The sequence below is a fragment of the Castor canadensis genome, chromosome 8 (genome assembly GCF_047511655.1).
Source record: "Castor canadensis chromosome 8, mCasCan1.hap1v2, whole genome shotgun sequence".
Taxonomy (NCBI): domain Eukaryota; kingdom Metazoa; phylum Chordata; class Mammalia; order Rodentia; family Castoridae; genus Castor; species Castor canadensis.
Window position 1 is genome coordinate 17,674,855 of NC_133393.1, and position 16,829 is coordinate 17,691,683.

General features: G+C 41.3%; 2 protein-coding genes across 7 annotated transcripts in view; one reads left to right on the forward strand and one right to left on the reverse strand.

Annotated features, from left to right (window-relative positions):
* Positions 1-1,956, reverse strand: part of Dnah8 (dynein axonemal heavy chain 8) — a 343,384-nt gene extending 341,428 nt beyond the window's left edge. The window contains exon 1 of the mRNA XM_074082285.1: positions 1,857-1,956. The gene's annotated coding sequence lies outside the window, so the exon portion shown is untranslated. The remainder of the gene's footprint in view (positions 1-1,856) is intronic.
* A 120-nt stretch (positions 1,957-2,076) lies between these two features.
* Positions 2,077-16,829, forward strand: part of Btbd9 (BTB domain containing 9) — a 397,758-nt gene continuing 383,005 nt past the window's right edge. For 5 of the 6 annotated variants that reach the window (XR_012450652.1, XM_074082279.1, XM_074082277.1 and 2 more), the window contains exon 1: positions 2,077-2,207. The gene's annotated coding sequence lies outside the window, so the exon portion shown is untranslated. Of the gene's footprint in view, positions 2,208-2,710; positions 13,109-16,829 lie in introns of those variants that run through there. The other variant, XM_074082276.1, reaches the window with a different exon arrangement.

The window sequence follows — 16,829 nt, forward strand, 5'->3', positions numbered from 1 at the left end:
CACCTGCAAAATCTCTTTTGCCATGTAACGTAACAGGCTCCAGAAATTAGAGAGTATTCTTATGGTTTCAATACGAAATGTCCCCCACGGGCTCTTATACTGGGGGTATGGTTGCCAGCTTATGGGCTTTTGGGAACTGACTGTATCTTGACGGTTCTGACCTTATCAGTGGCTTAATCCCTTCATAGGTTCATAGTATAGTGGTATTATTGAGAGGTGACGAGAGTGGGAGAGGCTTGGAGGAAATACGTTACTGAGGGGATGTTCTTGGGGCTGTATCTTGCCCTGGTCCCTTCTTGTATTCTCTGCACCCTACTTCCTTTTTGCCACGAGGTGAACAGCTTTCTTCTCCACATGCTCCTGCCACCACAATCTGCCAAAAGGCATGGGGCCAAGTGGCCATGGACTGAATCCTGTGAGATCAGGAGCAAAATAAGTCTTTCCTCTCTCAAGTTGTTTCTGTCAGATATTTTGTCATAGCAATGAGAAAAATAATTAACACAAGTATGGATGTCATTGTGGTGACATTCTGTAGAACACAAGGATGGTATTGGGTATTACTTGTGGACAGAGAGTTTCCTAATGTTAAACTCTAGAATTCAGTATGTTTATTTACTTTGTAGCACTGAACTAAATACCCTCACCTCCAACTTCTGGTCCTTGAGAAGCAGTAGAATACACCGTAACAGTTTCCTGAAGGATGTTTACTAAGAGAACTTAATCAATCAGGAAGTCAATCATTCATGGAGAAGTAAATTGGGGACAGGTGCAGCAAGAAGTCAGCATTATACTAAAGGATGTCATTCCATACAGAAGGACACATTGGTAGTGGAGAGTGCTTCCCCAAGCAACATATACATTTTGAACTCATCTGGTCTTTTTAAGGACTGTCATTGCCACTGCAGTAACTTAGGTACTTGTGGATAACCCAGGCTCATCTTTCTTCACATCTTGCTAAATGTTACCACCACTTATTCAAGCACCCTTACTAGAAACCTGGCCTACTCATTTATCCTGCACTTAGTGCTGTCAGTTCTGCCATCTTAACAGTGCTGTCCTTCTCCACACTGCTACTGCCTTGGGTAGGGTTCTTACTGCTTCTTGTGTGGAGTCCTGCAATGGCCTCAAAATGGGTCTCCCTGGCCCAAGTGTGGTTCTTTCTGTTCATTTTTACTTCCTGTTTTTACTCATGAAGCTTCCTTTGCCTGGAATTAAATCTCCCCCAACCCTTGTACTAGGGTCCCCCAGCTGAACAAGGGGAAGTGACTTTCCCATATCAACCAGGTTCACTCTTTTTTTAAAATTTACTTTTTTATTATTCATATGTGCATACAATGCCCAGGTTCACTCTTGCACCCATATTTCTATGATTTTAAAGTCCATACTTCCCGTGTCTCTTGCTCTACTGACTTATGACAAAGATACTTGAAAGTCCAATGGGCTTTATATGCACACTTGGGAGGGGAGATGTGTATGGGAGCTTTGGGGTGCTCTAATAGGCTTTCATAGAGAAGTTAAAATCAGAAGCTCAGGTTCCCCAGCAGCCTCGCACACATTATTTCATTTTAGCGTCAAAACTCTCCATTGTAGACAGGACGGATATGACATTCTTCTCATTTGCAGAATGAGGAAACCGAGAACCAACCCATCACACCCTACTGCTAAGTTCACAAGTGTCACTCAACTCTTTCGGGTCCTACTTGGAAGACCCTCCTGCACCTCGCATAACTGGCCAGCGCTAGTCGGATCCAGCGCTAGTCGGATCCAGTGCTTTCTCCACAGGCACCCCGGATCCTGTCATGCGCAGTGACGCGCACCGGTGACGTTATACAGAGACGTGTGATGACGTGACTTACCCGGAGCCAGGTGCCCGCCGGGCAGCCACACCCTGGGGACCCTGCTCAGAAAGGGCAGCGGGTCCCGGCCGTTGGGAAAAAGCCGTAGACCCCACCCCAAGCGACTTACGGGCCTTAAGCCCCGGAGCCCGCACGCCCGCGGTCGACCGGTTGCTAAGTGACGCCAGCGCGCAGGGCGCGTGCGCGGCCACGGCGGTGTGCGTGAAGGCGGACGCGCGCCGCGGCGGCGACAGCGGCGACGAGGACGGCGGTGACGGCAGCGGCCGAAGGGGTGGTGGCTACGAGAGGGGAGCGCGGCCAGCGGAAGAGGTGTCCGTGCCGGCGGCTAGGTCGCAGAGGAACATTGTTGGGGTGAGTCGCCGGGGCCTCGCACGGGAGGTGGGGCCTGGCCGCACCTGCTGCGCGGGCCCGGGACGCGGGGATGCGCGCCCCCACCGGACCCGCGCGCGCCGCTCCACGCCCCTCTGCCGCTTTTTCCGGGGGCGGGGTAGGAGCGGGGACGGGGGCTGACGAGGGTCAGTTCCGGGGCGCGGTGCTCGTAGTCCTGAAAGGTGAAGTGGCGGAGTAGGTGTCTGAGGTTTGGGGTAACTCTACCAGGCCCCCAAACTGAGGAGTTCGAATCAGGAGAAGCCCAGGTTCTTCAGCAGCCTCACATCCTGCTTGAGACGTGGTTACGGAGACGGACAGAAGACAGAAACGGGGTTGGGGTTCGGAAAATGTGGGATTGCTGAGGCCGGCCCTGACGGGTCTCGCAGTCGGAGCGGGTTGTTTTGGGGAGAATTGTGAATCAGTGCCTGCGTGCGCGTCTGACACACCCACGACCTAAGGAAGGCCACCTGTCAGGGTAGAAGGGCGGCCAACCTGTTGCTTAGATTTTCCAACCTCACGTGTGTGTCCATGTGCTCCCTTGGCATTTCATCCGGTGCTGCTGCAGGTTTTGAGGCCAAGAGACTGGTACCCATCCTCCTGTACTCAAATCTGCTGGTTTATTTTCCAGAACCGTGTTGTGCTGTTGTTATTACGAGGGCCAAGGAAGTATGGAAGCACTGATATTTATTTTTTACTAAAAGCAGTACAGGCTTACCCCTACTTTACCAGGCAGAAAATACAGATTCTGTTCAACACGTGGGCTGAATGGGAGAAGCCAGAGTATAAAAGTGCAGCGAATTGGCCCCTGTGTGCTGGACTCCGGTATGGGCAGATGTGTGGTGATCGCAGTTTCCGTCCTTGGGAGAAAGTAGTATTAAGTGAGGGAAGACGTCAGGTTTTTTTTTTTTTTTTTAACCCCACTCTGGCTTTCTGTTGATTAAAGATACTGCCTAGAAGTGGTAAAAAGGTAGACTGTATTGAAATTTAATCACAAATTAATCAAGAAAATTGAGGGAAATAATTTCAAAGCCTTTATTTCGCTCTGAAATTCTGCGATTCATTTTCATAACTGACGATCTGTAATGTCACCTGAGGTTCTTAAATCTTGGAACCAGTAAATCTTGCTCTGTAACGTTTTGAGCACTCAAAATTCAAAGACTCATTCTCTCTGGACTGTAGTAGCTTTTAGGATAGGAATTGCCTCTGTTTTGTTTTAGCACCTAAGAAAGTTCTTATCCTAGAGCAGGCACACAGTAGCTATTTGTTATGTGTTATGTGCTTTTGTGCATAGAAAGCATTTAGCTCATTCCTTCACGTGCCCCTTTCTTCAGTGTTGTGCTAGATGTGGGAGGAAATCGTGGGGTTACAAATGATATAGAAGACCTGCCTTTTTTCCTATAGTGAACAGTCTAGTCCAGAAAAGAAAGCATGTATATATAAAAGAATTATGAAACCAAACGAAGTAGTATGTAAGCAGTGAGGACAGTAAGTACAGTGGAAATTTAGAAAAGATAGGGAACTCCAGAAAATAGAAGATTGGAGCTGGTCTTTTTTTTTTATTAGCATATATTAGTTGTACAAGGGATATCATTACGACATTTACATATGTGCTTACAATGTATCTTAATTAGATTCTTCTCCTCTGTCATTTTCCCCTCCCTTCCTAGAACAACAGGTTTCATTGCTCTATTTTCATACACATATACAAAGTACAGCCCTTCTTCACCCTCTCCTTTCACCCTCACCCCTGCCACTGGCACTCACTCTAGAATAAGACCTGTTTTAGGGGCTCAAACTCAGGGCCTCATGCTTGCTAGGTAGGCGCTCTACCACTTAAGCCATTTTGCCAGCCCTTTTTTTGTGTTGGGTATTTCGATATAGGATCTAAAGAACTATTTGTCTGGGTTGGCTTCTAACCATGATCCTCCTGATCTCTGCCTCCCGAGTAGCTAGAATTAGTCATGAGCCACCAGTGCCCAGTCTGTCCTTCATTTTAAAAAGTATATATTGATCGTTTAAAATGGAGGGGCTCACCTTGGTATTTCAAACATACATATATTGCCCTTTAATCAGATTAGCCTCTTCCATTGCTTACTCTTTATTGCCCTGCCCCCTTATTATCTTAACAGCTTTCAGTGCATTTCATTATACCATCTTCACACACAAGTATAAAGGATTTCAATATTGTTAACTCTCTGGTCTTTGAAAGAGTGCAAATTTTGAAATAGAAAAGAGAAAAGAAATCATATGCTGAGAATTTGGTCACTGGTTAATTTATGGAAGAGACTTGCATGACTGGAGCAGAAGAAGGTCCCTGATAGGGAAATATTGGACAGAGAAGGTTTAACAGGGTGGGAAGGGAAAGTGTTAAAGACTAAAGCAAGCTTAGCAACATCCCACTGATAATAAGCTAGAACCTGCTTCCAGGATGGGATGGGGGTGCTAATCAGAGTCATACAGAAGAAGTATTATTCTTACTTAAAAGGCTATTCTGGTTGAGCTAGCATCAAGTTGTTGATACTTTTGATTTTAATTACTGATTGGAGTAAATGTCTCAGAAATTGTGTATACCTTAGGTAGTCATCAGCACATGACTCAGTCTCTAAAATCCCTAATGTGCCTAGGCCATTCTATTAAGAATCTATTGAAATGATGTACCCAAAGTTCCAGCCATATCAGTGACATAGATTTTCTTGGGATTATCTGTGAGGATTGCAGTTATTGTTGCTCCTATAAAAAAATAAAAATAATGCTAGTTGGGAAGGAGTCTATCTGAAGAAAGATGCTAAAAAATATCGACAAAAAGATTTAACCATAATTAGAGACACTGGTGCTGAGTATTGAACCCTTGGTCTTTATTGATAACATCTTCCTGTTAGATGAAAATCCTTTTGAGAGGTTTGTAAATCTGCAGTTGGATTGCTGACCATGGTGAGTAATGTGACGCAGCAACTGTTGCATTATTTGACAGCTCAGCACACGTAGGGGTGCTGGCCATGGCCAGTCATTTTGTTGGGTGCTGGGAAGACACACGAATAATAGGCAGTATACCCCTGACATACAGGTGTTTGCCAGAGGAGATAAACCACTAGGTATTACATGCTAGTGGTTACCACTTCCAGAATGAATACAGTGCTGGGGGAATAGATCATGTTGGGGAAAAAATTTAATAGCCAGGGAAAGCTTAAAGAGAAGACGATAGAACTTAGTCCTGAAGGTTAAGTAGAATTTTGTCCAATGTAAAGGGAAAGAGAGCATTCCAGGCAGAAGGGACAGTACAAGCATTGTTGCTGAAGACTAAACCTGAATGGCCTTTTTGGAAACATCTTGACTTCTTTTTTGAATTATTTTATTTTTGAATTATCATACATTAATAAATAAGGGGATTTCATGTGATAATTCCACATAGTATAGACTGTATCTCGAACTTCATTCCCTCCTTTAGACTTGTTTCTTGCAGGTTTCACATGTGGCAGTAGTGATGAGATAGGAAAGATTTTTGTAGTCAAAGTATGAGGGAATGTTCTACTCCATTCTAAAAAGTCTTAACTTCCTCTCCCACATTTAGTTGGCAATGGAAAGTACAATAACAGGATCAGGAAGTTATTTGGCACAGATTGCATTTGAATGAAGAGGTAGGGAGACCAGTTAGAATGTAGGTGAGAGAAGTTTGTAGTTCAGAGGACAGTGGGAATGGATAGATTATAAAGCTGTTTTAGATGTTAAAATCTTTAAATTTTGTGGACAGCTAGAGGTGAGGAAGCATGAGAAGTCAAAGATGACATGTCTACTGTGAGTAACTGGGTGATTGTGATGGCATTAAATTAGAAAACAGGTTTACACTGGAGAGAGGAAATGTGTTAATTTTAACATGCCGTGGAGAGTTTAAAGGGAGAGATCCACTAGGTAATAGGAAATTCTTGAGTTCAGGAGAGGATCAGAAACAGTGTAATTAAATGATAGCTGAGGCTATGGGAGGAGCTACCTTCTAGTAGTTAACTTTGGGAACTTTGGAGTTAGGAAGACCTGAGGTCAAATCCCGGTTATTCCATTTTTCCACTGGGTGGCTTTGGGCAAGGTACTTAACATCTCTTACCCTCAGCTCTTTATTGCAGAGACTAAGTAAGGTAGTGTGTTTAATTAAGATACTGCCTACCTTCTACAAATAGCAGTTCTAACTATTATTACTAGGAATAAATGTAGAGGTAGTAAGAAAGGTTCAACTACCCAAAAAGGTGGAGAATGAGAACTGGAAGTCAGTGACTGGAATGTCTAAAAACCAATACTTGAATCAGTAGTTAAACTTAGATTAGTTTTGTCTAGATCAGTTCTTAGACTGTTTTGTGTTTCTATAAGAGAATACCAGAGACTAGAACAGAAATTTATATCATCCTAGTTCTAGAGACTGGGAAGTTCAAGACAGGTACTGGCATCTGGTGAGTGCCTTCTTGCAGCATCATAACATGGTGGAAGGCAGTATTGTGGAAAAGAGAGACAGAGGGATGGGGCAAAACTCATCCTTTTATCAATAATGACATCAATCCATCCATGAGGCCAAAATAATGGCCTAATTACCACATTCTGTCTCTCAAAACTGTTGTATTGGGGATTAAGTTTCAGCACATGAACTTTGGGGAACTTTGAAACCATAACAGTTCTCAAACTTGAGCATGCATCAGAAATACCTGGACACAGCTAGGTATGGTGGTACATGCCTATAATCCCAGTTACTTGGGAGGGAGGCAAAAGGATTGAAAGTTCAAGGCCAGGGCTGGAGGTGTGGCTCAAGTAGTAGAGCACCTGCCTAACAACTGTGAAGCTCCTGAGTTCAAACCCCAGTGTTATACTCTTGAGGCCATCCTGGCAAAGTTAGCAAGACCTTATCTCAAAAAAATAAAAACAAATGGACTTTGGCTTAAACGGTAGAGCACTTCCCTAGGTGTGAGGCCTTGGAGTTCAATCCATAGATTCCCTCTCCCCTCCAAAAAAAAAAAAATACCTGGATACCCTAAGTAAGAGACAGATTTCTGGGGCCCATCTGCATAGTTTCTGATGCAGTCGGTCTGGCCTAGAGCCCAAACAGTTGCATCTTGAACAAGTTCCCAGACGATGCTAATGTTAATGCTGGGATCAAACTTAGAGCACCAGATTTAGATTAGGGTACGTGAAAGAAGAGGAGCCAGCATGGGCATTAATAAAGATGGTAAGGCTTCTGGAGACTTAAAATTGAATAGCTGGTTTCCAAATCAACATGCTGCATTCTTATTTTTGTCTTCTCCAGAATCTGTTATAATGCTGGGACCTATCAGTGGTTGAACGAACCTTTGAGGCTGCTTGATACTGTGTTTGTGCATGGTTTCCTTACTTCACACAGATTTCATTCCTCCTTTTCTACTTCTGCTGCCTTACACAAGGATACTGTTTCTAATTTTACACACCAAATAGCTGTGCAAAATTTCTTTCAGTTAGCTAATGTATAGCTGTGTGCATTTGACTTTGTGTTAGATGCTCTTCCTCTTTTTAAAAAATGATAATCTATTTTGCAAAATAATTGTCAATAGTATGTGCCAGTGTGTGCCCTGTATTAGGCACCTTGGCATTTTTTAAAGGAAGCAAGTGATACAGTTCTTGTTCTTGGAGAGTTTACAATTAAGGTGGATGAAGTGGGCAAAACCCAAAGGGAATAAGCAGGAAGTATAACCACAGAAATGTGGACATAGAGGAATCTGAATCTAAGAATTGTTTGCTGATATATCTGGGGTCTTATGTGTCACATATATTTAGGACTTCTGGCATATAGCACAAATATTAGTCCTATTCTCTGGTAGGAAGTTGTAAGGGAGTTTCACTGTACAAGGAAATCAAACTATAGCTCTTCAGAGTTATAGGCGAACACATTAGTAAAGGGATTGTAGGAGTTAAATTAGGGCTTCTTGATAGGTTACCTACTCGCCAGCATACTTCTGAGGAACTTGTTCTTACTCATTTATTTTCTCAGCTAACATTCATTATGCATTTACTGTGAAGTGCAGGCCGTGGAGAAATGGTAATTGCCCTGGGCACAAAGACTGGCTTTCTCTTCCCTTCCTTCTCTCCCCTTCTTCCTCTGGACTAGGGTTTGAACTCAAGGCTTTGAGCTTCCAAAGCAGGTACTCTACCTCTTCAACCACACCTCTAGTCTATTTTGCTCTGGTTATTTTGGAGATAGGGTCTCCAGAACTGTTTGTCCAGGCTGTCCTCAAACTGTGATCCTCCCAGTCTCAGCCTCCCAAGTGGCTAGGATTACAGGTGTGAGCCATCAGTGCCTGTCTACATTGGCTTTAGGTAGGGGGAATGAGTGTACATTGTCAGAGGGAAGATGCCTGATTTTATAATCTTTATATCTTACACTGATATGAATAGACACTGAGGACTTGAAGTTAAATTCATTTTTATGTATGTGAGAGGCTGTGAAGAGTATAGAGATGTGTAGATTTTTTTCTTTGCAATCAAATTTGTAATTTGATAGATGAGAGAGAACTTATTTGGATTGTTAAAAGAATATGTCTGTATAAATATTGATTACAGAGTAGGTACTCATATTTGTTGAGTGGCTAAATGTTTAGTTTTGATTTCAACTCAAGCCATTGCAGTGTTTCAGAAATTATTACAAGTCATAAGTCTGGACATGTTAACCTCCTGGGTTGCCTTTTGCATGTGAAAATGAGACACAAAAATACTTTGGTGGTCTGTGTCCTTGTTTTCCTTATTTGGGAAGTATACTTATGATGTATTGTGTTAGCTAGTTTTCTGTTACTGTTAACAAATACCTGAGATAATCAACTTAATAAGACAAAAGGTTTATTTTGGCTTAAAGTCCATGATCAGGAAGACCTATTACTTTAAGGTCTGTGATGGGAGTGCAGTACATCATGGCTGGAGAGACCAGAGACCTATAATCCCCTTTCAGGGCATACCTCCACTGGCATAAAGCTTGTCCCCCCTACATACACCCCCATGCCAATAGTGCTATAGGCTGGGAACCACGCTTTAACTCATGGGCCTTTGGGGGACATTCTAAAAGCAAATGATGGCCTGAATATAAATAAAAGGGTTGTTGTGGTTTGGATCTTAAATGCCCCCCCCCAAAAGGCCCACATGTTAAAGGCCTGGTCACCAGCAGTGGCACTACCTGAAGGTGATGAGATCTTTAGGAGGTGGGGCCTACTAGAAGGAAGTTAGGTCGTTGGGGGCATGCCCTTGAAGGGGGTATTGGCACCTCAGTCCCTTCTTTCTCTCTTTTCATTCCACCATGATGTAATCAGCTCTGCTGAAGCACAGGTTCAAAAGTAATAGGTCATCCAATTGTGGACTAAAATCTCTTGAAGCTGTGAGCCAAAGCAGCTGTCTTCCCCTTAAGTTAATTTTCTCAAGTGTGTTGTCACAGTGATGGAAAACAAACAGAAGAGTCATTAACAGTTTAGGAGCCATTTATCAAATGGCTACATTTAATTGTTATTTAACTCTTATAATAACTTTGTAAATTGAACATTCTCTCCACTGAACTAGGAATGCAACTGAATTCCAGAATGGGAGGACAGTTTGTCTGTAGTTTGTGAGAGATGGCACTGGCTTCAGCTCCAAACTTGGGCTCTGAGGCCCGTGCTCTTTCTAGTTCGTATCAGTTTCTGGTTTCGGTATGAAGATATCCTGATGGAGGAATATAATCTCATTTCTGCTGGTTTAGGAAAAGTTGTTCGAGGACGCTAGAATTTTAGTAAACTGCTTGAATATTTGAAGATAATTTGGTAATATAGTTAGGGTTAGAGGAGAAAGGGGGCTAGACAACATAAGGCCCCAATGCTGGTTCTCTTAAACACACTGTATTTGACTCAAAATGTTTTGAGTTGACTGACAAGAGATTTTACATAAGGATTCAGGTGTCCCTACTTTATTTATAGGTGTAAAGTCTTCTAGAGGAGGAACTGTAGTTTTTCAAGCTAATGACATTTAAAGCAAATTCACAACTTTTTTTTAATGCCTTAAAACCTCACCCCAAACAATGTAATACTTGACACTTCCCAGTTAATTCCCCTTTTGTCCACACCACTTACGCCTGCCATTCAAGTGTTTATTTTTAAAATCTGTTCACAAAATAAATACATTCTATTTATGGTCTAGTGTAGTTATTCTGATTTGATTATTCCTTGCATTTTGACTGAGTCACTCTTTTAGATCCTATCGTTCACATTCCTGGAAATACAGGCTGTAATTATCTTTGTAGATAATAGTCAATTTCAGCTAACTTCATAATAAATATTTCCATAAAACTATAATTCTGCAAATGGCATAGCTATTAAATATGGTATTAGTAATCTATTGCTGTCTAACAAGTGAGCCCACTGTTTAGCTGCTAAAAACAAGAAGCATTTTTTCTCTCATCATTGGTGTGGTCAGGAACTCAGGAACAGCCTGCTGAGTAGTTCTGGCTTGGGGTTGCTTATGAGTTGCAGTCAAGCTTTTGAAAAGTGCTGCAGTTGTCAGAAGGCTGAGGTGGCACTGGAGGATCTGCTTCCAAGATGGTGTACTCAGGGCTTTCACAGAGCTTCTCGGTGTCCTCACAACATGTCACCTGGCTTCATCCAGAGCAAGTGATGCAAAAGAGAGCAAGGAGGAACCTGTGTACCTTTTATGTTCTAATTTAATTAAACATTGTCACTTCTGCTGCATTCCATTTGCTAGAAGTAAGTCACTAAGACTAGCCCACACTCTATGGAAGGCAGTTAGGCTCCACCTTTTTGTGGGGGGCGGGGAAGAATCAAAGATTTTGTGGACATATTTTATTATATGGACATTTTTAGACAACCATAAGTCCTTTTTCATAGGAAGCCATTTCATCAGCTGAAATTGTCTCTGTTAGAGCGCATGCTGTAATTTTTCTGACTTGTGTATTACATCTTCTGGAAATGCTCAGAAGATGATCATAGTTTTTAAATTGTAAAGCAGGTTTTCATAAATGATACATTTGTTGTGGCTTCCTTGAAGTTTTACATCTGTCACATTAGCTTTCATATAACTAAAATGTTTATTTTTACCCTATTTTATACATTTGTTCTTATATAATTTCAGTCACAGTCAGTAGTTTTAATAATGAATCCAAGACAACAAAACTTTTCTAGGTATGATAGTTTACCTTCTAAACTTCTAGGAAAAAAGCACTTCCTCATCCACTTTGAAGGTGTAAGTGTAATTTCACAGTGACTTTGGACTGCGTGGCTTAGATGAGCATGCTAGTTGGTATTAAATTCCTTTGGGTTTTTCCTTGAGTCTTACGCAGATGCATCTTATTCTATCCAGATCTCATATTCTTCAGAAGGTATATGTAGAACATAATTGGTTTAGTCAGAGAATCTTTTCATTTAGAAAAGGTTAAATCCACTAATTGATTAGTTAATATCTCTTTGATCCCATGGATGGATTCTTAGGTTGTTTGAACAATTGAGTTATAATTCTTTACTATCATTATATAGCCTAATGTAAGAGTTAGGTTTATGTTTTGCACTTTTATTAGATGTTAACTGGTTAACTTCACTACCCCTATTCACAGCTAGGAACAATAACCTGCTTACTCTTTTCTTCTTTTAATTTTAATCTAATTGCAGACATACAGAGAAGTTGTAAGATAGTAGAAGGAATTTTCATGTAGCCTTTACTGCCTCTCCCGAAATGTTAACATTTTACCACATTTGTTTTATCCTTTTCTTTGACCTTTCCCCATGAACTGCTTAAGAGTAAGTTGCAGTTGTAATGCCAGTCTTTCAGTGTGCATTTTCTAAAAGCAAAATATTCTTGTATTAACACCTTATAATAATCATATACTATTATCTATTCGTATTTTATCATAATTGCTTATCCAAAAATATAATTTATGGAAACAAAACCAATAAAACCCAACACACAGAAGCAAAGGAAAAGAAAAGAAAAGAAAAAGACGTGGTGCATTCAGTTGCTTTACTTTGGTCTCCTTTAAGACAAAGTCTCTCTATGTAGCCCAGACTGATCTTGAACTCTCTGCCTCAGTCTTACAAGTGCAGGGATTATAAGTACCTACCACCATGCTACCATGCCAGTTTAACACTGACATTTTTGAAAACTGTAGGTCAGTTTTCTTTTTTTAATTGTTGTTGGTACTGGGGTTTGGACTCTGGGTTTTGTGCTTTCTAGGCAGGCACTCCACTGTTTGAACCATACCAACTGCCTTTTTTTGTCTGGTTATTTTTTGAGATCGGGTCTTGCTTTTTGCCCAGGCTGTTTACCCTTCCTGCCACAGCTGGGATGACAGACAAGTGCCACCACACTCAGCTTTTTTTTTTTTGTTGAGATGGGGTTTCAGATTTCTAGCTGGAACTGGCCTCCAACCCTGGTCTCCCAAGTAGCCAAGTATGAGCCATTGGCACCCAACTTGTTTTTTGTTTTTTTTTTTCTTTCTTTTTTTTTTTTGCTGTTCTGGGTCTTGAACTCAGGGCCTATACCTTGAGCCACTCCACCAGCCTCTTTTTTTGTGAAAGGTTTTTTCAAGATAGGGTCTTGAGAACTGTTTGCCCGCACTGGCTTTGAACTGTGATTCTCCTGATCTCTGCCTCCTGAGTAGCTAAGATTATAGGCGTGAGCCACTGGCTCCTGGCTTGGTTTGTTTTAACTTGGTGTCTCCCATTTGAAGTTATCTGATTAGATCTGCATTATCCATTTTTGGCAGGAATACGATAGATGTGATGTTGTGTTTTTCTCAGTGCTTCAAGAGGGTAATAATGTATTTGTCTTTTTATCCAGGATGCTAAATTTGATCAGTGAATTAAGATAAGATCTGCCTGGTTTCTGCACTGTGATGTTACTATTTTTTCTTTGTAAGTAGTAAGTATCCTCTGGGGAGATTGAGACTATGTAAAAGTATTACCACTCCACATTTCATCCTTTAGTTTGAGCATCCATGATGATTCTTTCCTCAACCAGTTCTTGTCATGGTTGTTGCCAAATGCAGATTTTCTGATTGTATCATTTCTTTACACTTATTACTTGGCTTTCCCCTGTTAATTAATTGACTAGATAGTTAATAGCTCTACGATCTCCTGGATGGAGTCTTATGTTGTTCACCAGGGTATAATTCTTTACTATCATTACTTTTTTTCTTTTTTTTTTTTTATACTCAAATTGTCCTAGATTTGACTAATGGGAATTCTTTCAGGTGTCTGTGTGTGCCGACATGTTTCCATTATTCTTTGATCACCTCATTTTTTGGTATAAGATAGAGTTTTCCTTTTTTCCCCCCTGAAATAATCAACTGTTTCTCAAAAAGAACCCTTAGTGGAAGAGTATATGTATTTAGAAACAAGATCTTAGGGCACACCCACTGCTCCTGGGGTAGCATTGCTTCTGGCCCTCTTAATAAACAGCTCTTTCGCTATTACAGGCCATGAGTTCAGTGACACCTCCAGTTCCAACCCTGCACTCCAAGATTTATTCTGTCCAATCCCCTTTTCACATTTGTAACTCCTTTCTTCAACAGCTAGAACTGAGCTTTTTTTTATTGAAAACATACTTTTTGAATACTCCTAGTGTACCCAGGAAGCAGGTTCAGAAGTGCTAACCCATATCTCTGAGAAAAAGAGAGACATTAACTAGAGTTCAACATTTTTTCTGATGTTAGCCTGAGGGCCTATAGTGCAAATACTGTGTTCATAAATTAATCCACCCCCTTCCTTCTGTATGGTCATTTTATTCATTTGAAATACACCTCGGTTCATTTGATTCTGTTTGTATTTCATGTTAGGCTCCACTACCACCATTTTATTGTCCTTTTTTTTGACTATGTGAACATTAACGTGATATCAAAAGGTATTCTTACAGAAGTGCCATCCTCCTTCCTTCTGTCCTTTCTACTTTGTTTCTCCACATTCCCTGCTGTACTGAGAAGCTGTGTTCTTGCACATCTCAAGGACACATCTCACTGTAGGGCATATGTAGTAGAATTGTTGATCTGCATGAGCGATACAGTTTTAGAACAAAATAGCAAACTATTTTCTAAAGTGGCCAAGTCAGGTAATATTCTCACTTACTTTGAAACTTTTTTATTAACAGAATGAACATCACTTATCCTGCACTTATCACATCACTTATCACATTACCCTGCTAATACTCATGCTGCAGTTTTCAGTCTTGCTAAAGTTCTAGAGATGAAAGGCAATCTAATGGAGAAATCACCTTTGGAAACCTCAGCCACATCAATTAATTACCTTTTATAAAGTCTTTTTTAGCAGGCAATATACGAATATGGCCTGAAAATTTAAAATACAGAAGGGTGTGCAGTGGAACTGAAGTGTACTCTCCATACCTACAGATATCCAGTTCCTCCTGCTGGAAACAGCAGATAATACCATTGGCTCCTGAATTTATTCAGTATGTATTTATTGAGTACCTCTTTAATGTCAGGCACAATTCTAGTATTTGGAAGTGCAGAAGTGAACAAAATAGGCCAAGATGGATGTTCATGGTGCTTCCTTTCTATTAGGGGAGATTAAAAATAATGTTTCTTTGGGTTGGAGTGGATATAGTTCACTGGTAGAACACTTGCCTAACGGGTGAAGCTCTGAATTCAGTCCCCAGCACCACACACACACACACACACACACACACACAAAAACAGTTTCTTGTATATGTTTTAAGAAATATTCTATGTACATATGACATATTTGAATGTTTATTCTCCCCCCCAACACAGGGGTTTGAACTCAGGGCTTCCTGCTTGCTAGGCAAGGGCTTTGCCACTTGAGCCATGTCTCTAGCCATTTTTGCTGTGCTTATTTTGGAGATAGGGTCTCATTTTTTGCCCAGGTTGTCCTGGACTGCAGTCCTCCTATGTTACATTTCCCACTGTAGCTGAGATGACAGGTGCATGTCACCATGCCCACCTTTTTTCTGTTGAGATGGAGTTCAAACTTTTTTTTTTGTCTGACTGATCTGGAACTCTAATCCTCAAGATCTTAGCCTCCCAAGTAGATCAGGCACACATCACTGTGCCCAGCTATTGATTGAGGTGGTGTCTCACTAAGTTTTTGCCTGGGTTGGCTTGAACCCTGATCCTCCTCATCTCACACCCCAAGTAGCTAGGATCACAGGTGTGAGCCACCACTGCCTGGTTAATATTTATTCTTAAGCGTAAGTCTCACCTACTTTTTACTGCATCTTGCTCTTCTGTTGTGTCCTGGAAGCTGTTCCTTATGAATACATTGATGCCTGCAGAATACAATGCCATGGTGTTCTTAATACAGGCTTATCCCCAGATAAGCTAATTTGGGTTATAACAGTTTAATTTGGTGGTTTTATTTGAAGCTCCTCATTTGGCTCATCCGTACCTCACTCTGAGCATCACCGTTATGAGGCCTTTCCCCTGGCATGCATCAAAAGCACTCCTGCCAAGCTACTTTTGCACTTACAGAACTGGGGGCTTGGTGAAATTCTCTGAGATGTTTAGTTTTCTGTTTTGTGGTTGCAGTAATCTTTTTTTTTTCTCTTTTATTATTCATATGTGCATATAAGGCTTGGGTCATTTCTCCCCACTGCCCCCACCCCCTCCCTTACCACCCACTCCGCCCCCTCCCTCTCCCCCCCACCCCCTCAATACCCAGCAGAAACTATTTTGCCCTTATTTCTAATTTTGTTGTAGAGAGAGTATAAGCAATAATAGGAAGGAACAAGGGTTTTTGCTGGTTGAGATAAGGATAGCTATACAGGGCATTGACTCTCATTGATTTCCTGTGCGTGTGTGTTACCTTCTAGGTTAATTCTTTTTGATCTAACCTTTTCTCTAGTTCCTGTTCCCCTTTTCCTATTGGCCTCAGTTGCTTTTAAGGTATCTGCTTTAGTTTCTCTGCGTTAAGGGCAACAAATGCTAGCTAGTTTTTTAGGTGTCTTACCTATCCCCACCCCTCCCTTGTGTGCTCTCGCTTTTATCATGTGCTCATAGTCCAATCCCATTGTTGTGTTTGCCCTTGATCTAATGTCCACATATGAAGGAGAACATACAATTTTTGGTCTTTTGGGCCAGGCTAACCTCACTCACAATGATGTTCTCCAATTCCATCCATTTGCCAGCGAATGATAACATTTCGTTCTTCTTCATGGCTGCATAAAATTCCATTGTGTATAGATACCACATTTTCTTAATCCATTTGTCAGTGGTGGGGCATCTTGGCTGTTTCCATAACTTGGCTATTGTGAATAGTGCCGCAATAAACATGGGTGTGCAGGTGCCTCTGGAGTAACCTGTGTCACAGTCTTTTGGGTATATCCCCAAGAGTGGTATTGCTGGATCAAATGGTAGATCAATGTCTAGCTTTTTAAGTAGCCTCCAAATTTTTTTTCCAGAGTGATTGTACTAGTTTACATTCCCACCAACAGTGTAAGAGGGTTCCTTTTTCCCCGCATCCTCGCCAACACCTGTTGTTGGTGGTATTGCTAATGATGGCTATTCTAACAGGAGTGAGGTGGAATCTTAGTATGGTTTTAATTTGCATTTCCTTTATTGCTAGAGATGGTGAACATTTTTTCATGTGTTTTTGGCCATTTGAA